Source organism: Squalius cephalus (genome assembly GCF_949319135.1).
Source record: "Squalius cephalus genome assembly, chromosome: 18".
NCBI lineage: Eukaryota > Metazoa > Chordata > Actinopteri > Cypriniformes > Leuciscidae > Squalius > Squalius cephalus.
The window spans coordinates 13,397,553-13,421,181 of NC_137139.1; the positions used below are offsets into that span (position 1 = coordinate 13,397,553).

The window sequence follows — 23,629 nt, forward strand, 5'->3', positions numbered from 1 at the left end:
CAAATTCACAAGTGAATCATAATAGGCTATATACCGTTCAAAAGTTTGGGGCTAGTTTAAAGAAATTCACACTTTTATTCAGCAAGGACACATTACAAGTGAAAGTAAAGACATTTATAATGTTACAAAAGATTTCTATTTCAAATAAATGCTGTTCTGCTTTTTATTCATCAACAATAAACACAAAAAAACTGTTTTCAACATTGATAATAATAATAAAATGTTTCTTGAGCATCAAAGCATCATATTAGAATGATTTCTGAAGGATCATGTGACACTGAAGACTGGAGTAATGATGCTGAAAATTCAGCTTTGAACACAGGAATAAATTACATTTTAAAATAAAATCTTACCAACCCCAAACTTTTGAACAGTAGTGTATATACTTTATGTATCATATCAAATGTGTCACTTTGGACCAATGAGATTTCACAGTGCCGGTGGGCAGGTCTATCCAGCATGACAACTTAGTCTCACTATTTTTCTATAAAACAGCACCTGGTTCTGACATTAGTCATCATGTCATGTCATAAAAAATGCCAGCCTGGCATATGAAGAAATCCATCATTGTGTCTATGTTGTTGAGCACATGCATCATGCACTAAAGAGAGCGGTGATGATGTTTGGAGTGAAGCTAGCTGGACTCATTCCTCTCCTTTACACATGGGATCAAATATCAATTTTTCAAGATGGCCTGAGCTTTCCCCTCTGAACACACACACAAAACAACACACATGCAGCCAGAGTAGAAATGTGGCCAAAGCTTAGGATTAGACTGAGAAAGAGAGAGCGGGATATGACAAAAGACCGACTAAGGAAAGCAGGTCATGGAAATCCGAAAGCATTCACCATTTTTATGACGGTGGGTGTGAATTGCGTGCATGTGTGTGCCTGGTTTATAAAACAAGCCTCGGTGTGAGATAAACGCTGTTCTCAAAGATATTATTGCATCCTTCCACCATCCCAAAAATTCATCCCTCCCTCCCTCCCTCCCTCTCTCTCTCCTCCGTCTGATGCTGCTGTCAGCACATTTCCTAAATATTCCGTCGGATCCAGAGAGAGCGGCTGAGAAGCCTGCAACATCTGCAGCCAAACGACGAAAGGAAAGAAAGTGGGGAGAGTACTGAAATAAATGGAGGTGTAGAAACCCGACAGATAGAATTAGGCTTCGGACGAGTCTTTAAACAGGGCAAGTATTTAGAGGAGTGTGTTGTTTAGTGCTTCCCCATGGGAAGGTTTCTCTAGCAACAATTCATACATCACTGTTGTTCCCATCTCTCACCATGGCAGCGCTGATTAACGCACAAACGCAACATATACATGCACACACACACACACACACACACACAAACTTTAATCTAAGTGTGTGTAGCAGCCCATTTTTCTGCACAGAGGAAATGGCAAGTGAGCAATGTGTCGCAGAGCAATGTGCATTTTCTCTGAATTACCACAGAAAAAAAGCTTTCTTTATGCTTCAACCTGCACTTTTAGCAGCTTAAATGCGTCATTTAAAGAAATACAACCACAAACAAAAAAAAAGGTTTGACTTATGAAGAATGACTCTATTTAGATGGAAATCAACTACAATATTTCTCAATGACAAAAGTCTCATTATTGCAAATGTGCATTGCCATGTACATATAGTTTCTGCCACCCAGGCTCATTGGAAAAGCATGCCTGTGGCGATATTTCAGCAAAATGATATTACGTTGCTCCGTGCACATTTCACAACACTTTCAAATTGAAATGTCCAGTGAGTGGCGCTAAAAGCTTCACGAGTTCACACTTACATATAATTTGAAGGGGTAAGTTTAATGCGTATTTGGCGTGCTGTCCGGAGGGAGGGCTCCGAGCTCGGAGTTCGGCCCGAACCCAGAGTACTCCCCCCGTATGTAAGTGCTTAGGACTAGAAGCGTGGAGAAGGGGTGGTGGAGGGATGCTGCAAAAACTGTCAATGGAATGAGGTGAGACTGCTGAGTATATATACACCTCTTACCATTGATTGCTGAGTGCTCTCCACCTGTGTTAATTATCTGAACGTGCTCCTCCCGAACCTTGTTAATAAAACATCATATGTTCAGTTTTATCCGAAAGAGATGAACGTGAAGTTGTTGTGCGTATTGTATTTGGTGAGCGGCGCTAAAAGGTTCATGCAAAAGCAAATGTGTGATAAAAACGCATTTTCTGAAGCAACCATGCCATTAGCTTGATTCTACAAGTCTTTGAGCTTTAATCGTGTCGCACACGATCGCTCTCCATCGCAAGTACAGTTTCTGTACCAGATGAGCTTCTGAGCAAGTTTACTACGACAGAAAAGACTCACAGAAAAGACTCACAAAAATAATCAATAATTTGTGAAAAGGAATAAAAGTTTTACTGCCTCTAGTGTTTATTTTTAGCTGGAGACTGCAGTGAATTGTATGTACTGGTTTTTGGAGTTTTGCAAAAATGTAGTTACCTAGTCCTTGAATGCAATCTAAATCCCATCACACAAATATGCGCACACTCACTTATTGTAATCAAATTTTGCAGCAGACGAGCTGTTCCCTCCCTGCCCAAACCTGTCCTCCCATCATCCTCTAATGGCCCGTGGAACGACCCAAAGCTTCTTTCAACTCTCGCCGCAGGATTACAGGCCTGCCACAATTTCCTTAATTGTGGCCAGGAATTCACAAGCTGAATGTGATGAGTTTGCCCCAAACCAAGTCTAATCGCACAACACTGTAAACATTCGCATAAACAGTTGTGTGCATATTTTTGGGACAATGCTAGAGAAATAAACAGGACTGATGCTCTATTGGTTTTAATTTGCTATTATCCTATTATGCTTTTCCACATTTTCAACTTTAGTTAGCATGTAATGTTGCTGTTTAAGCATAAAAAAGATCTGCAAGTTTACAAAGCTCAAAGTCCACTCCAATGGGAGATATTTTATTGAACAGAATCCACTTTCCAAGAACTACAACAAACAGTGTTGTTTGGACTACAGCACGATTTTTCCAGATCTTATGAAGTCACAATGCTACTCATTTAAATAATCCCCGCCCACCGAATACACAAAAAAAGGGGATGAGGAGCTGCATTAGAGAAGACAGTGTTGTCGCTATGTCAAGGAGACGATGTTTTTTCCATAACGTTTCCAAAACTCCTTTGTTTGACCTTCAGGTGGACAAACTTAGACAAACACTGTGCCTAAGATTATGACCCCAACGTTTATCTGTGTGCTGCACATTTTATGGAGAACAGCTTGTTTCTGTTGCTTTTGTAAGCTCTCGCTTTTGTAAGACGATTCACCGCTCCTTAGGAAAATTAACCATGGTTTAGTGATCGATTACTGTTTGTATTACCATAGTTTTCTGACAAATATCACGATTAAATGGTGGATAACATTGTATCTATAATGTATAAGAAAATTACAAAAAACACACCACTCTGAAACGTCCTGTGAAATCTGTTCGTTAATCTTCGTTAACATTGTCAGGGTCTGAATCTGGCTCGAATCGGTTTGAAATTGACGCCATCCTTAATATTTACACTAGAGCAGAACTCACAGTTATGGAGGGGCGGGACATTTCCCAAACACAATCACAACACACTGACCCATCTAACCAATCACAGCACATTTCGTATTTCGGAAGGAGTGGCTTCATCAAAACAGGAACTAACAACGCGTTCGAGACAGACCGGGGAAAGAGTTGTTGTAATAATGTAAAATATGTGAGAAATAATAAGTTTTTTTGAACAATCAAGCATGAAAACATATTCTAGTACACCCCCCCAAAAAAACAAGACTTCGTAAAAGGGCATAACAGGACCCCTTTAAAGTCAGCATAAGGAAGAGAAATACAAAAGTAGTGTTGCGATTTCACAATTACACTTTGGATCCTATTGGATCCAGATGATACTATATTGAACCTGTTGTTATGTGTGTGATACTGAAATCAACATGTTACTAAGTTATAACAGCATATGTGTGATTCAGTACAGTTGCAATTGTGTAAAAATGCACAATTTTGTGAAAATTGTCCATTTTTCTCAAAACAGAGATGGAATGAGATATGTAACATTTCTTAATATAAATAACACTGATTTTCAGAAATATAAATATATGTGTGTATATATATATATATATATATATATATATATATATATATATATATATATATAATAACCATGACAACAGATGAATGGGTAATTCACAGATGAATATGGTAAACTTACAACTAAAACTATTAAAAACATTTTTGTTAATTGAAATTAAGCTAAAAATAAAATAAAATAAAAATAATAGATTAAATAAATTAGAAATGTTGCCTTGGTATCTAACTGAAATAAATCGAAGCTCTAAAATGACTAACTTAAAATAAATAAAAACTAAAACTAAAAGTGAAATAAATACATAAGTGGTAATATTTAAAAAGAGCAAAGAGTAATTAATATATAAACTAAAATTAACAAACTTAAAAGATTAATATTAATACAACTATAATAGTACATAAATAATACTAAAATAACACTGATTAACGTAAACTTCTTGTGTTTATTATCGTGGTGTCATTAACCAATCAGCGCTGCTATGAAATTATTTTCCTGTGGCTCTATAGTAATTAGGTGGTTGGCTCAAAAACATGTCAACAAATGCCAACAGAGCAGGTTACATCCATAGAGGTGATCCAACACCAGCCGGACAACTGTCAATGCTAACGGTTAGCTTTCTTCAGAGATTATATTTTACCTATATAGACAGTAAAGACTCTTTTGAGGCTCTGAAACAGAGCTGTAGTGTGTGACAGTAAATGTTCCACGTTCCTATTTCCGAGCTGCTGTTGGAATCGCGGACACCGCATCACATGCACTCAACAAATCGCTAGTCATGCTAATATGACAGCTAAACTCCATCAAAACAGGCCCTCGTGAGAATGAGGGAGTTCAGCCTCCTGCTGCTCTTCATACTTCCCTCATCCCTCTCCCCATCTTTCGGCTCACCATGCGGATAAATCTCATTACGAGAGCGGAAAACCCCTCAATCCATATCCTCAGAGAGACTGCAGAACAAGTCCCCGACTGACCCCGACATTTCAGAACTGGGTGAGTCGTTGCTGTTGGGTATTTCTCAGACAGGAGAGCCATTTAACACCTTCCCTGCACCGTGGCCTGTGGGTTTACACTGTGGAGGACCATCTGGACACTTCCTCACAACACTGTGGTTGACGGTCGGACAGGATTGACCAGTGCAGTGTGACGATTGTGTACACCAAGACCACATGTGTGTGTTTACACTTACTGTATCAACAGATTTCAGCAAGCTGGCAGCAGTTATAGGTCATGGTTTCTCCTGCCAGCAAGCTTCACTATCACTATTTCTTAGCGATGGAGATTTAAACAAACCCCATACTGTGCATTAAAGAGGATCTATCATGCTTTTTTACATGTTCAACTCTCTTTGTGTGTAATGTTGCTGTTTGAGTGTGAAAAAGGTCTTCAAAGTTACAAAGTCACTGCAAATGGAGTTATTCTCTATATCAGTAACACTGTTTCTGAACTCCCTGAAACGCCTACAATGCTTTCTTCCGGGAATGAACGTGAGACAATATTCCTCTTTTAAATAATTTATGCCCTAGACATAGGCAAAAAAAAGGGGTGAGGCCTGGTTGAGTTGAGTTAGCATTGTGTTGAAACTCACTGTTATGATAAGTGACATTTCCAAAACAGACCTGAAACAGCTAACCAATCACAACACACTGGTCCTGCTGACCAATCAGAGCACAGTGCGCTTTTCAGAAGGAGGGGCTTCATTGAGACCCATACTCTATTAAGAAGGTAATTATTTTGAATAAGTATGACCGCTAAAAAATGATCTTCTCTAGGCCTAATGTGCCAGAGAAACAAGTGTGCAGCCAACTTTAGAATTCTGTGTTTGAACTTCTGTTTTTGCGGTAGCTTTGTCTATTTCTATGGCATCGCTGTCGAAGAGTAATTAGCCGGTGAAGTGGATTTACTTATTGTAGAGTTAAAGCTGCAGTCCGTAACTTTTGGCACTATAGCGGTTAATATAATATATTTTAAAATGTAATGTATTCCTGTAATCAAAGCTGAATTTTCTGCATTATTACTCCAGTTTTCAGTCACATGACCATTTTAATATGATGATGATTCGCAAGATTTTTTTTTATCATCGTTAGATAGACCAAACCTTCAAACGGTAGTGTGCATTACTGTTCAAAAGTTTGGGGGCAGTAAGATTTTTTTTTTTTTTTTTTTTTAAAGAAATTTATATTTTTATTCAGCAAGGATGCATTAAATTGATCAGAGTAAAGATGATCAAAGAAATGCTGTTCTTTAAACTTTCTATTCATCAAAAAACTGGAAAAAAGTATCATGATTTCCACAAAAATATGAAGCAGCACAACCATTTTCAACATTGTTAATAATAATAAATGTTTCTTGAGCATCAAATCATCATATTAGAATGATTTCTGAATATGATGAGAAATGATGCTGAAAATGTAGCTTTGATCACAGAAATCAGGGGTCGGGGTCCTGATCACACAGTCAAAATTTATTCTGCGACAACCGGCTGGATGTACAATATGCCTTAAAGAATTTTTCAAAATTCATATTTAAAAATGAATGGGGGAAAAACCCTACATTGCACAAGCGGTTTGGAAAATGGATCTGTATCTTGGCAAACTGCTGTAGAACATCCCAAACACAAGCGAACACCCATGGCGGTACGTTTTTTGGCATTAAGAACTTCTTTAATACTGTAAAACGACCGTTGTTGAGGTCTTCAGCTCTGTGAAGTTTACAGTCACTGCAGGCTTTATCAGCAAACACTCGAGGGCTTCTCACAACAGACTAAATGCCACACGTACACCGTAAAAACACCCAAATGGGATTTTTACGATGCTGACTGAATTCGTCTCCACATGTCCTAATGTACGTCTGCTCAAAGCAGATTAAAATTATTTCAGTGCTTAACTTCACATAAAGCATCTTAACTCTAAACTAGTCAGGCGTGCTGCTTCACCGAGGCTTCGGCACACTTCTCCATAAGGCTATTTCAGGCTGTGGGAAAGCCAAAAGCCTGGAAATGTTGCTTCTCTCTCCTTCACAGGCATCGTTTGAAGCACGTTGAGCGTGAGAGTGACAAATCCCTTCCCTATGCTTCAGTGTCAGTGCTGAGTAAGCGTGTGAGGGCTGGCAATCACTCTGATCCGAGACTAATCTCTGATTGTCCGTCCCAGCACTCCTGTTTGGGATCCTGACCACTCGGCATCATTACATCTCCGAGTAACAGCCACGGGGAGTGGGCTTTTCCACTTTACAACACACCAATTTGAGAAGAAAAAACGGTGTATTGCCATCTGTAGTTTACATTCCATCCATCAGCGCATTCTGTGTGTCAAGTGTGTATTTTAGTAGAAGAAAAACAATATCAGTTGGAGATGTGGTGCTGCGGTTGACGTGATGAGCTGTGGTGCTCATACGACTGACAAAGGTTCAAGTCCCATCCTATTTGCCACTCTCACTTGCAATCATTATCTGTTCACTCTTTAAAAGTATATCTAATCAAAAGCGAAAATAAATTAAACTAAATGATCCATTTTAAAATTAAAAAGCCAAAATAAATGGCATTCTAAACTAAAAAAATTACCATAACATCTAAGCTTAAAATTTTCAATTAAAAAATCCGTTGCCGTTGTTAATTAGTTGCTATGGTTACTCATTGATTAGTTCATTATGTTCACCTGTTCCTAATCTAGTTTCCTTTGTTTGGATCGTGTATACTCCTGTGTTCGAGTTACTGCTTGACGGTTCTCGTTTGTGTTAATGTGTGTTCTCGTTGTAGTTCTTGTCATTTGATTGTCTGTAACTACAGCTCATGACCGTACAAAATATATATTATAAATAAATTTGAAAATGAAATAAAAATGAAATAAAAAACACTTTTAAATCTATCTCTCTCTAATAAAAGTAGAAAAGAAAAACAACTTAATTTTTTTATAATTTTTAAAACATTTTAAACTTTTCATGCAAGTTTAAAAATAAATGTATCAATAAATAAAAAATGTAATAAAATTGAAACTTTTAATTATCTCTAATAAAAGTAGAAAAGAAAATGTACTTACATTTTTTATTTTAAAATGAAAAGCAAAAAATACATTCTAAACTTGTCTTGCAAGTTTAAAAATAAATGTATGAATACGTTTTGAAAATTAAATAAAAAGGAAAAAAATACTTTTAAAAGTATCTCTAATAAAAGTAGAAAAGAAAAATATTTTAAACTTTTTTCAAAATAAATTAGAAAATTAACTGAAAAGGAAAAAATAAGTATTCTGTTCACATTTAAAAGTATCTTTGTCTAATAAAGGGTAAGTTAATAAAAAAAATATCTTAAAATAAAAGCAAAAATAAATGACATTTTAAACAAACAATATAATAGAATAAGAATTCTAAAATTAAAATGTGCAGAAAGAAATCAAAATCAAAAAGCAAAAGTTTCATGCTCACTTTTAAAACTTTTTTTATTTTAAAATGAAAAGCAAAAATACATTTTAAACTTAACACTGTAAAATTATAAAGCTGAAAATAAATTCATTTGAAGTTAAAAGTTTAAATTTAAAATGCAGAAATTAAATTTTAAATAAAAAAATAAACTTAATATATTTTAATTAAACACAAAATAAATTAATTTTAAGTAAAATTACAACATTTAAATGTAGAAATTAAATTTTAAAATGAAAAAAAAAAGTAAATTAAATAGAACAAAATAAATTTTAAAACCTTTTTAAAAAAGAAACTAGAAAATTACATTTAAAATAAATAAATAGTACATTGATGATATGCATATGTTAAACTTATTCAGATGTGACCACAATACAATCAGTTGATGGATAAATAGATCATTGTCAAGAATCTTTTACACAAGTACAGCACACAGTTTCTTTAACACAAAACGATGCACCCCGTCCCCTTTCCCTGTTGATGAGCAATATTTTCACACTTCTGAAGGCAGGTTTCTATTTCTGCTCAAACACTGCACATTTAATAATTCATTGCCGGTCCACTGTACACACAACAAGAGAGACCCAGCTCTCAGAAAATGGGTAAGAGAAGCCGGAAGCACGTCAGATTTTGGACTACATCATCCATCATGCTCCGATCTCACTGCTTGCTTCCGGTTTGGGGAGTTATGGGATTGGGATTCCCACATTAATATTTGTGTTTTAAACACCTGTACCAAATAGCGCAAAGGGTTTGATAACACAAAAGTTGTACAAGATGTGGAAAATAAGGGCCATATCTGACCTAGTTCACTGGCAGGCTTCAGATCGCACACATCAAAAACAAGTTCTGATCTAACTGTCTGGCTGGATGCCATTTCCAGGAGTCAGGGTGCACAGGTTTTTATCAGTCCACCGGGAAATAAAGTTCTGTTTACAAGGTGGCAGAGGCTGCTACATTTAGCACTTAATAAAAAGACAGAGTCGCTGAATTTGGCAACGTTTGCAAGGTTCATGCCATCAAATTTTTGCACAACATTCAAGGGCTAACTAGTTTACTTTGAGACGCTTAACAGCCAATAAATGAGGCAAGCACATTTTTAAACTACCATTCTGGGGTCAGTAAGAGGACTTAAATGTTTTTAAAAGAAGCCTCTTATAATCAATAATATTTTAAATATATTAGTTGTATTTTAATATACAATTTTAAATAACTGTTTTTTATTGTTATATATTTTCAAATGTAATTTATTCCTGTGATCAAAGTTGAATTTTCAGCATCATTACTCCAGTCTTCAGCACTGTAAAAAATGATATGATCAATAAGTTATGACAACATATGGTTTTACATTGCTTTAAATCATCAAGATAAGTTAATAATTATAGTTAGTAGTAATAACTTTTTTTTGTACAAGTTATACAAGATTCAACCTTTTTAAGTCAGTTTAATGTTATTTAAGTTGAAATGACTTAAACATCCAAGTTGATTGTACCAAAAAAATGTCAAATTTTATTTTTACAGTAATCCTTCAGAAATCATTCTAATATGCTGATTTGCTGCTCAATAAACATTTCTGAATATAATCAATGTTCATATTTTTGTGGAAACAATGTCTTTTTTTCAGGATTCTTTGAAAAACATATTTATAACAGCATTTATTTGAAACAGAAATGTTTGTAACGTTATAAATGTCTTGTCTTGAAATCAATTTCATGCATCCTTACTGAATCAAATTATTACTTTGTTCTAGTATTTAGCAAATACTTTTCCAAAGAGAAAAGCCCTTGTATCCAAAGAGACTTAAGAGATAGATGTCCTAGAAAAACCTATGATTGGGTTGCATTTCTCGAGGGAACAGGGGTGATAAAACTGTCGTGATCATTTTCCTGCTATTGGTCCTTGTTGAGGTTAGACACGCAACCCAGATCTTGTGCTTCCCCATCCTCACCTGATCTACATAGCCATTCATAGCCATTTTTTGCTCCAAGGTACAACCTGGCAGTCTAAAGCTCGGGAGTGCTGTCGAAATGAGGATTTCAAAGAGGATTCAAAATCACCATAAAAGGTGTCAAAAATGGTCCATACCATTACTTTTACAATGTCTTAAGAACTTTTTTAAGTGTGAAAGGTTTGGTGGAAAATTTCCAATGGAGACATTTGTGTTTCCAAGAATGAATGAAAGTCTTATGGGTTTGGAAAAACCTAAGGAAGAGTAAATGACGACAGAACTTTAAGTTGTATGTGAAGTAATCCTTTAACCTGAGACACATGTTAGATGCTCATCCAGAACCTGCTGGTCTCACTGGTGTGCTTGAGACTTAACAACATTTTTCACAGCCTGACAACACCTCTGGGGTTTCAGAAACTCATATTGCTTTATAAACGTTGGTGGTCACACTCACACACACACAAACTGCATCCCCCTTCAAAAAAAGAGACAAAGACACACATCTCACAATCCAATCCATCAGCCGGCTCAGTGTCCGCTCTTCACACGCTGATTCTGCGTCCCATATTTCCCTGAGGACAGCTCAGACGTCGGAAAGCAATTTGAGTGCTAAAACAGTCATACATGCAGGCGGCAATAACCAATCCCTTGCTACAAACCCTCTTTTACTCATTTTTATCTCGTTTCGCACTGGGCGCCACATCTCTTGACCAGCACACGCTCATGGACTCCAGCATCAGGAGCCCAGCGGGACGACAGGCTGACACGCGTGTCTTCTGGTCCGGGACTTTGACAGGGTCACCACCTCAGAGGCTGACCGCATTTTCCTCTACCCTCAGCTTTGAGATATGACAGACGATAAGATGACCTCTGAGGAACAAGAACTTGATGATGGGAAACGATCCATTCGCTTCTCGAAGAGTGGATTAAAAATCCTGCTATTTCAACTACACTTTATTAGAAATAATGAATCTTTATCTTGTAGTCAATAATGGAAAAATCTAATATATATATATATATATATATATATATATACAAATAAATTACTTTTACATTTTTTTATAAAAACTACATGTAAATATTTATGTGTGTGTGTATATATATATATTTATGTGTGTATATATATATATATATAATACTAAATATGCAGATATAAACAAAAAATTTAAAATTCTATACGTATATATATATAAATATTACATAAAATTATAATATACAGTATATATTTGTAATTTTGTATATAAATATACAATTATTTTTGTCAGTTTTAATAGACATATACTATATATATATATATAGTTAAAAAATGCAAATATATGTCTCAATATATATATATATATATATATACATATATATACACTCACCTAAAGGATTATTAGGAACACCTGTTCAATTTCTCATTAATGCAATTATCTAATCAACCAATCACATGGCAGTTGCTTCAATGCATTTAGGGGTGTGGTCCTGGTCAAGACAATCTCCTGAACTCCAAACTGAATGTCAGAATGGGAAAGAAAGGTGATTTAAGCAATTTTGAGCGTGGCATGGTTGTTGGTGCCAGACGGGCCGGTCTGAGTATTTCACAATCTGCTCAGTTACTGGGATTTTCACGCGCAACCATTTCTAGGGTTTACAAAGAATGGTGTGAAAAGGGAAAAACATCCAGTATGCGGCAGTCCTGTGGGCGAAAATGCCTTGTTGATGCTAGAGGTCAGAGGAGAATGGGCCAACTGATTCAAGCTGATAGAAGAGCAACTTTGACTGAAATAACCACTCGTTACAACCGAGGTATGCAGCAAAGCATTTGTGAAGCCACAACACGCACAACCTTGAGGCGGATGGGCTACAACAGCAGAAGACCCCACCGGGTACCACTCATCTCCACTAAAAATAGGAAAAAGAGGCTACAATTTGCACGAGCTCACCAAAATTGGACAGTTGAAGACTGGAAAAATGTTGCCTGGTCTGATGAGTCTCGATTTCTGTTGAGGCATTCAGATGGTAGAGTCAGAATTTGGCGTAAACAGAATGAGAACATGGATCCATCATGCCTTGTTACTAGGGATGTCCCGATCAGGTTTTTTTGCCCTCGAGTCCGAGTCCGAGTCATTTGATTTTGAGTATCTGCCGATACCGAGTCCCGATCCGATACTTAATACATAAAAAAAGAATAAAGAAGAGCGAAAAAACAGATCCAGGATGTTCCTTATTTTTTATTTAATTCACCTTATTTTAACATTCAACAACTCTGTTAACAAACAGAGCACTTCTGTGAGGTAGCTTGAACAATCAAGTAATACATAAATTCTTCACTTTTGTAGTGCAACAGTAAATATAAAAAAAGTCTAATATATAAACAAATAGCACCTCAACTTAAAATACCCGGCAGGCATGTAAACAAATAAAAAATAAAAGTGCTACAGTGTTTGCAAAGCCAGTAATGTGCTTTTAGGAACTGCACTCCTAACTCTTACACCGGTTTCACACTGCACTGTTAGCAGAGCGTGCAGTGCGTATTTTTTTCGCCCCCATGTTACCAGATTAAACCAGGGTTAGAGCATTCACACCGCGCGCAGAGGCGGCGCGGCAGTGCGTAGCAGAGCAGAGCAGGAGTGCCGCGATCGTTTCGGCGCCGAGTCTATTTTTGTTGCGCCGCTTTTGCTGAATTAAAGTGATAATACATTGATCATGGCCAAAATACACCACAGTTTTATCCAAAAAGTGCATTGATGATATCTATTGTGTTTTAAAAAGTCAATCAAATGACCAACAGCAATTTAAAAAGAAAACAAATGTCCAAAAACAAACTTGTTGCCATAACAATAAAATCAAAGATGAAACAAAAGTTATATAAATGAAATTATTAATAAAATAAGCTTCTTGACAAGTCTTTTCTCTTAAATGTATTTGAAAACGAAAAAAAGCAATGCCAACTTATCCATTATGGAGTACTCTGTCTGACTCTGTAGCCTACACAACCCGCGGTTCAGCCGCGTGTGACAAACGCTGCCAGTGTGAAAGCAAAACGCACGTGTCCTGCTCCTGCTCACCATACGCACTGCTCCTGCGCTGCTTACTAACGCGTGCAGTGTGAAACCGGCGTAACTCTGTGCCACCGCATAAATATTGATGTGTTAAAAAATAATGAGAATATATATATCCGAGTCCTGATCGGGAGGTAACGTCCGATTCCGATCGAGTCTGAAAACACGTGATCGGGCCCGATTTCCGATCATGTGATCGGATCGGGACATCCCTACTTGTTACCACTGTGCAGGCTGGTGGTGGTGGTGTAATGGTGTGGGGGATGTTTTCTTGGCACACTTTAGGCCCCTTAGTGCCAATTGGGCATCGTTTAAATGCCACGGCCTACCTGAGCATTGTTTCTGACCATGTCCATCCCTTTATGACCACCATGTACCCATCCTCTGATGGCTACTTCCAGCAGGATAATGCACCATGTCACAAAGCTCGAATCATTTCAAATTGGTTTCTTGAACATGACAATGAGTTCACTGTACTAAAATGGCCCCCACAGTCACCAGATCTCAACCCAATAGAGCATCTTTGGGTTGTGGTGGAACGGGAGCTTCGTGCCCTGGATGTGCATCCCACAAATCTCCATCAACTGCAAGATGTTATCCTATCAATATGGGCCAACATTTCTAAAGAATGCTTTCAGCACCTTGTTGAATCAATGCCACGTAGAATTAAGGCAGTTCTGAAGGCGAAAGGGGGTCAAACACAGTATTAGTATGGTGTTCCTAATAATCCTTTAGGTGAGTGTATTTATATATATACAGTATATATATATATATATATATATATATATATATATATATATATATTTATACATATACAAATATTGTATAATATATATATATACTATATATAAACAATATATTCATTTTTTATCAATTTTATACAAAATAAATGTAAATATTTGCATATATATTAATATAATATAGCATTTAATAAATATGCATAAACAAAACATTATAAATATATGTATATATTTCAATTTAATAAAAAATATATACATTTAAATATTAAGAATAATAATTGAGAAATATTAGGGGAAGTATTTTAAGAAATCCTATTTGAAAAAAAAAAGTTTAAAACAGCATTTTAAAAAGTTTCTGAATCAGTTTGCTGTACTTCGTTTTAAATGGTATCGTTTCGTTATAGATTAAAAGAAAGGCTTTTGAATCACATATAAAAAAACAAATAAATTTCCATTTCACGCCATTTGTTTGAGTAATCTGGGGTTAGTCGGACAGGTGTCTGACCTGTTTTGTGATTTTGAGTAGTGAATAAAAAAAAAATCTTAATTTAGACAAACGGCATTTCATTATTCCATCAAATGGCAGGTTAATCATTAATTAACCTGCATCATCGGGTGTGTGTGTGTGTGTGTGTGTGTGCAGACGCAGCCCCACAGCGCACAAATCCTCTCTTGCTTTTGTGGTTTAATTTTGGATGACTCACCCACTTTCCACCTTCTTCTGCAAAGGTGCAGGCAACCTCCACCCTGCCTCCACATCAGCGCACGAACCCACGCCCACACACACCACTGCAACCGGGACACATCGTGATCAAACACATAAAACACACCGAGGGCCTTTCACCGCTCCACGGCGCGTTTTCCAGCAGGAGAACAAAGCAGAGTGACGGTTGATTGTCTATGGCAGTATAAAGTGCAACTGTCTTTTCCATCATCCACGATCAGATCTGTGAACCTGATGCTGAACAAACTCCTCTGAATCTTCATGACATTTCACAATGAAAGCACCGTTACATAATTCTCACATGAATAATATATAACAGCCGTGTGAGACGCTCGAAGTGTACAGTATGCAGCAAAAAGACAAAGGGAGCTTCTTTAATAATCCCCCACTAAAAATCCATCCAACCTCAACCCTCAAAGAGATTTAGATTTTTTTACAATAAGCCTTGTTCTAGAAAAAGCATATTCCGGATGAGTTTCAACCTCATGTTTATGCACAAGTCTCGAAGTTTCTTTGAGTGAAAGGATGATCAAAAAATTCATATAAGAGCTACGGGGTTCACATTTCTGCTTTAAAACCCCTAAACCTATGTACTTGCCCCATAGACTTCAATTGTAAGTGCATTACTTTATTAAGACTTCTCATTTGTCTTGAAGGAATATTCCAGGTTCAATACAATTTATTTCAGCTTAGCTGTAAAGTTGCACTTTTTTATTTTTATATATACTGGTTACAGACGAAACAAGCTAAAAACTGTTTATGAATTTCTTTATTGCTTTAAACGGATTAGAAAATCATAACTTAATGTTGGTTATTTCAGCAGCATGAAAAACAAGACGGTTAATCAAACTGGGAATAAATTACATAAAGAAAGCCAGCAAAGAACGCTGAATGACTTCATAATCTGAAGCTGTCTACATGGCAAAATTAATCTCTCACTTACATCTTGTCTGTACTTTCTTGATGATGATGATGGGAGAATTCGCGAATGCGGATTGAGAATTGAGTCAGCGAGTGCGCGCACATGTAAATGTAATGCTGCAAATTTACAATTTTCAATATTTTCACATTTCACTTTAATCGTGATAGCCGTAATAGATCTATCTTAATCGTGCAATCACTAAATTGCTTATTGCTTAATTTAATATTAAAACATATAATCATGATTTACAAGTTATCAGAATTTCATCTTATTTTTTCTCCATGTAAATATCAGCAACTGATGTATCAAATATGATACAAAACCTAAAACATATGCAAACTTTTAGAATTTTTTTTTTTAAATATTTGGTCAAAAGGTTAAATAAACCAGTCCATTAAATTGTATATATTAAGATGTATAACCCACAACATTCCTTTAAGATCTTTTTTCACTGTAATGTGGGATTTCAAAACATATATTATTCAATCTCATAGCAGTTTGCAACTAACAAGTATGTAGAATACAACATTTCTGGAGCTGTGTCTCTGTTTCTCTAATGTTCCTCTATTTGTCACTGTACATAAACCGCTCTCCGTCTATTTGTCTTTTTCACAGCTGTGTGAGGTGTTCGCATGCGGTCATGGACTATGGGGGGCAGCGGTGGAGAAAACCGGTGCAATCGCAGGTTAATGGTGCACTCATTGATTTTATGCTGCTTGAAAGCCATGGCAGGTTTACGCCTGACAGAGTTATGAAAAATGTAGTCCCAGCTGAATTTGACCAACCGCTCATCTGTCCATCTATCTTTCCTTAACCTCTCTTCTCACTCTGAGGCAAACGCACTAAACCGTTACATGTGGCATTTCGTCTTATTCACTAATCATCCGCAATTCAGCAAAAGTAGATGCTAAATGCAATGGAATTTACATAATTATGTCAATTAAGCCATTGCTATTTGTTCAGTGCAAACACACCTCCTTTTCAATGTTAATGAGGTACATTACAGATTAAAAGTCAGGACTATTTCAATAAAAGTTTAATTTGACATAGCATTTCCCTTACAAGTTAGCCTGGGAAAACCCTGACGAACTTCCGGCAAATTTGAGATTTGCTCTGCAAGTCCGTCTGGCCAAGAGCCCATTCAAGCCCATTTCCAATTTTTCCAAATCGAGGCACCAATCACAAACATTGAGGCGGGCTTTACACGATGACAATCGCTCTGATTGGTTTTAGGTCTGTCCAATTGCGCCCAGAGGCATTTGAGCGACCGTTGGTAACGCCCCTTTGGAAATGGGCTGTGAATGAACCTTCCCCAGACCCACTCTCAGTTACAACTGAGAAGGGTCTGGTGTCAACCAGGCAACTTACAAGTGATGTAAACCAAAGACTTTAGTGCAATGCGCAATATGGTGGAATAAGTCCCGCCTTCTAAATAAAAGAGCCAATCGCCAATTGGTAAAATCATCGTGTCACTGCAGCTGCCGTTAGAAGCTCCGCTTGCTATTCTGAGACGTGTGCTAAGGACTGCACATGCGCATTGGCCGAATCCAGCCTGAAAAAAACATTTTTTTGTCATGATTTGAGCATTTAGAACCGAAATTTATGAGACAGTTGTTGTCAGATTTCATAGGTGATTTCAAAAATCAAATGTACATGTGTGTGTGTTGTGAACAGCTTTGGAGAATTTGATGTTTCCCTATTCGAAGAGATAGGAGCTGTACTTGCATGACTGAAATGACTGCACCAGATGCGTTTCAAAGATGGCCGCCAACTGAAATGACTTGCCTTAAAGGGATAGTTCACCCAAAAATGAAAATTCAGTCATTAATTACTTGACCTGATGTTGCTGAATGAAATCTGAGAGATTTCCGTCCCTCCATTGACAGTCTACGCAACTACCACTTTCAAGGCCCGGAAAGGTAGTAAAGACATCATTAAAGTAATCCATGTGACTCCAGTGGTTTAACCTCAATTTTATGAAGCGACACAAGTGCTTTTTTTGCACAAAAAAAACATAATTTACCACTATATTTACAAAATATTAATCTCCAACGCACGTTCATCAACATAACACGCATGTGACGAAGTGCTCTCGTGAATTAAAATTTTGTAAATAAAGTGGTAATTTTATTTTTTGCTCAAACAAAGCACTCACATCGCTTTAATGGATTACTTTAATGATGTCTTCACTACCGTTCTGGTGATTGAAAGCGGTAGTTGTGTAACTCTCAATGGAGGGACAGAAAGATCTTCATTTGTGTTCTGAAGATGATCGAAAGTCTTACAGGTTTGGGATCGCATGAGGGTGAGTAATTAATGACAGAATTTTCATTTTTGGATGAATTATCCCTTTAAAGGCACTTTGTGTAAACTCACTAATTGGACAGACAGAGTTTGCTGTATAGCTCAAAAAATTATGGAGGTCGAGCCACATTCTAAGTCATGAAACTAATAATGAAAACTGACATTCATTGACCTTGCTCACCACTAATCAGGTTGATAATAATGTGTTTAGTTTATTTTTGATATGGCAGGCAAGCATAACGGCATGAATAATTCATAATCTGGTTTTTGAAGCTAATTGGGTTACTAACAATCATTAGAGTCCTCTGTAGTTCTCAGAACACTCTACCTATTGATCAGAGGAATCGATACGACACAAATCTATTCATCACGTTCAATAAAACACAACCACACTGGGAATGAACGCTTTAGTGACCTTTCCATTCATCGGCAAAGGAAGAAAGAAGGAAAAACGGGTCCAAAGAACAGAAGAAGTGAGAGAAGTGAATCAGAGAGAGAGAGAGAGTGCGAGAAAGAGAGAGCTAAAACGCCTCTCATTCCACAACTCATCAGTTCCACTAGGGACCGCGGGATGCTTTCATGTGGAGGTGCATGCATAAATAAACAAAATTAATTTAACAAAGAAAACTCCAGAAATAGAGCCCTCTCATCCTCCAATGACTTTAGTAAAAGCCTCACCTGCTATACTAGGGAATGAAAGAGCTTCTTTGAGAGTCTAATACAATGCAGCTATATTAGGCTCATTCTACAAACAGGGTGTAAAACATGACTCAAAACTGACAAATAAAGAGGATACTTGAAAATGTGCTTGACCACTATGAAATGACACAGGAGGTCAAGCTAAATATTTTATGAGCTGTTTGATTTTCTATTCATTTCTAAAATTTGGGACTTGGAATACAATTAGAATTTTTTTTTAGAACGGTAGGAAACCATGCACATGAAATGTGTGCCAGAGCTAAATTTTACACATTTTTGGTACATAAACAATTCGAATTTTAGTAACGAATAGAAAGTCCTTGTTCTTAGTCTCCCGAGCGTTTCTTTAAGTTTATTGTTAATAAAGCCTTGTTGATGCAACCAGAAACCTAACAGTAATGGAGAGTTCATATGAATCAATCAGCTTTATTGGATCTGACAGCGGCTACATCACAAACCATAAATAAATGATTTCATAATGCCCTGTCTGTAAATTACGGTTTTATATGGACACTTACTCCTGCCCAATAATGAGTGGCCGACCGTTGATACTTTTATCTATGCAACAACGTTAGCCAATCATAAAAGTGGGCGTTTACTGACAAGCCTTAAAACCACTTCAGTAATCATTATAAATTTACTGGTAGAAGAATTTTTGGGTATAATGTCACAGTTCACTTTTATTTTGCTATCATCACTTACATAAATGCACTATAGTGTCCTGCACCCACCAGTAAATACATATCAACAATTATATCTGGTGTCTGAATAATTTTTGGTTTGACTGTACATATATATTTATGTACAGTTAATATATATTGTGCAAAAACTTTATTAATATTATAAGTGAACCTCTACCGAATATATATATATTATTGGCCTAGTAAATAATGAAATAAAGCCACAAAAAAAATTTAAATAGATAAAAAACTTCAACTTAAAAAATATAAATGAAAAATTGAAATGTGGCCTTGCCAGCGAACTAAATAAATAAGTAAAATTACTCAAATTATAACTGAAATCAAAATAAATAATAAATTAAAGCTATAGCAATATAAAGATTGGGACAGACCAAAATCACCATTTTAAAGCACAACAGACATTTAACACATTATACAGTTTTTCTGAATTGCTAAAACACTAAACCCCATTCTTTGAACCAAATTCTCAATAGCCTAAACCAATTTGTCGAATAAATCCCTTTCTCTGTAAAACATTAAACAAGTTCAGGTAGTTAAAACACTGTTTGCAAATCTCATGCACTCTTTTTTCAAAACTCTAAACACATTTTCACTTACTAAAACACAATCTCTCACTGACCTTGATTCTGCAGTTGCAAGTCTTGCACAAATCTTCTGAGTGACTAGCCTATAACATGCTTTTCATTTTGAGTTTTGTACTGTAACCTTTTTGGCTTCTGCACTTTTGCAAGTGGTGAATATACAGACCTTTGATTGGCCTGTCTATAATACTACACTTGCAGTGCATACAGTATACCATTTATTCACCATACTACTGTACGTTATCATTACAATACTTTTTATACTTTTTTTCTGTATCTGCATGCTTTGGATTCAGTGTTCTCCATTTTTTTGATGTAGTGTCTAACACATGATCTGTAGTGTTTATAATATTGACTCGCTGTGTGTATGATCTGAAAGCATTGTTTGATTTTGTGGACAGATAAAATGGTTTTGAGGCAATTGTTTGATTATACCAGAAGAGTCTTTGAGAATTTTCTCTGAATGTGGTTTGACAATGTAGTTTTGTGTTTAAGGTTTTGAGAAAATGAGTGATGGTTTCAAGAAAGGTGTTTTAGCAATTCAGAAAAAACGTATTTACAACTACAGTTTACGTGTACTACTGTGTTAGACTAGTTACCCTAACATATTTAATAGTTATTACAACAAAAACATATATAGGATTTAATGCTTTAGTTTAAAGTAACAGGACACCAAATTGTACAGTTTTCATGAAAAGTGTCCTCAGCATCACACACTAGCAGAACGCCTAACATGGACCCTCCAGTCTGCAGATTCTGCAAGTGCATAAAAATAGGCACGTTTCAAAGAACATGCTCCTATTACCATTGAAAATCTTGAGCAAAAGATAGCAATGCAAAGCTAACAGCGCAACACAGCTGAGCAGCATTTTAGCATATGTGCTTGCGTCTTGCAGGCACTTGCTAAAAATAGACTTGCACTGGTGTCTGCCGTTGCTTCACATAACACTGGTAAAAGGGGACAGCGCAGCAAGGGTGTGTGTGTGAGCGCGTTCCTGCATGCTCTTCATTTGTAAGACCACAGCTTCTTTGAACTACCACAACTGATTTCCTACCTCACACCGTCTCACTCTTTCACCTCCTGGCAAACTGCAGACTGTTGCGACTCGCAACAACGTGTAGGTGTTGTTTTGATAAGGATGCAGTTGCCGTTTGCCAGGGCGACGGCGCAGAGATTATGTGATTGTAAATAAACTATAAATAAACAATGCAATGTCTTGATCTCGTTCTCCATGGTTCCATTCAACTGCATTTAACAGTCTGTTCATAGTCTGTTTTAATACTTCCTGTTGTTTTTGCACACATTGGTGAGCGGAACATCTCAGTAATAGTAATACAGCGGGTAAATAAAAGAGGTCGCCATGATGTCTGCCTTCCCTGCAGAGTGTTGGGTCTTCAGAAACTGATATGTGTTGGGATCATCCAAGTTATAGGAGGTGCACGTCTTTTTGCGCGATGTAAGGCCTGTAACATTCTCTACACAATGTGGATGCAAACGCTCATTGTATACATGTTAATGTCATTGCATAACAAAATATATTAGACCACAATTTATAATGCGGGAATGTTACTCAAAACTTTGGCTAATGTTCTGGCAAGGTTCCCAACAAATGTTCATTCAAAGTTATCTGGTCTTTAATAATGTTCTCAAACTGTTACATTATTTATGCATCGGTCATGGATTGTTTTTTTTTTCATCTAACACTTTATAAATGTGGCTACTTCAGAACTAGAGAACATTCAAAAGTAACAATTCCATTACATTTGCAAAATGATCAAATGGAATGTTGCATTAACGTTCCAATAACCAAGAAAAAAAAACGTTTTTGAAACATTTAAAAAGCTGGTCGTTTTGAACATTCAGAGAAAATTCACAAATAATGTTTTCATAACTTAATGGGAACTGTGGCTAAGAAAGTCTTGCTGTGCAAGTTAGTTATGGAACATTCAAGTCATGTCAGAAAGATCGTATTTACCAGTTGAACAACACATAAACGTCACCGTCACTTCAAAGTCGTAGGAAACTCAGTGGGAAATTTTCTTTGGGGGCATGTCAGTGAAAAAAACAGCATCTGTATTGATGGTATATTTGTTCAAATGAATGAAATTATTGTTTTACAATACAACACTGTAAAAAAGATATGATCAATAAGTTATGACAACATATGTTTTTACATTGTATTAACTCATCAAAATAAGTTAAGTAATTTTCAACTTTTTTTATAAGTTAAACAAGATTCAACAAATTAAAGTCAGTTTAATGTAATTTAAAGCTGCACTGTGTGATATTTTCCCCCATCTATCGGTGAAATTGTATATGACTACCCAGTGAATATTAGTTTCTGTTCCTTTCAATTTCGAGGGCGTTTTAACTCCTACGGTGGCCGTATTATTCCAAGATTAACATGGCTTCAGTTCGACTTCGTCCAATTGCGCCTTTAAATCACCTGTGATCCGTCGCAGCACATATTTATGTTACAAGGTAAACAATACTTTTTCACCATTGACGCGAGGAAAAGTAACGCAAGTTATACTAGAGGTCGTTCTGGCGTTATGCACAACCATGCTATGGTTAGACAAGCAACTATAAAACTTTGAATTTACACAAATAGGCTGAATTACCTGTCGAGAAGAAAGCAGGCAACCTCGGCGTCCGTTTTAAAATCTTTGCTCCTCATGAGCTCTTTCCATCTGGGAAAAGTTACTCCAGTATTGACTTTGGTCTTGCTGATTTGCCCGTCGCGTGATTTGAAAAGTTGTGAAAGAGACGCGAGATGCGTTGAGTGTGTATTACTCAACAGGTGAGTAAGGTATATTATTGAACAGATGAATTGCCATATGTAGCTCTCTAACAGAGTTCATTGTACATTATCTATACTCATCCGCACTGTCACGCAGAGCCGAAGCATAACGTTCTTCTGCAAAATGCATGCATTTGTAGACAAAATCTTGTTGAATACATCAGCATCTTGCTCCGGTGATTTGAACGCATCTGAAGTCGTTATTATGACTTTATGAGGGCAAACCCTCTTTTGGCATTAAAAAACTACTGTCAGGATTTACTAAAGACGCTGCAAAGACTACACAAATTAGCGCTGAAAAGGCATGGACAGGGTTATTTTTGCGGCTGACCTTATTGCATATGTATTTATAGGAGTTTCCCTTTCAGACACAAAATTTATGGGAGGAGAGTATTTAAATGAATCATGCAAGGTGATTTACTAAGGTTTGAGCTCATAAATTTACTGGTATTTGCGTCAAAATAGCATGTCTTAAACCAGACACTAATTTGCGCTGCTTTTGGTAGACTGTGTTGGTCATTATGGAAATGATCCGGATGAATCTTGAGTTCTTTAAAGGGGTGGTATAATGCCCTTTTCACAAGATGTAAAATAAGTCTCTGATGTCCCCAGAGTGTGTATGTGAAGTTTTAGCTCAAAATACCCCACAGATATTTT

The 23,629-nt window shown here is 36.5% G+C and overlaps 1 protein-coding gene across 1 annotated transcript in view; it reads right to left on the bottom strand.

The window, feature by feature from the left end:
* LOC307146054 (uncharacterized protein) overlaps positions 1–23,629 on the bottom strand; it is a 58,610-nt gene that overhangs the window by 27,044 nt on the left and 7,937 nt on the right. The gene's annotated exons all lie outside the window — the stretch shown is intronic.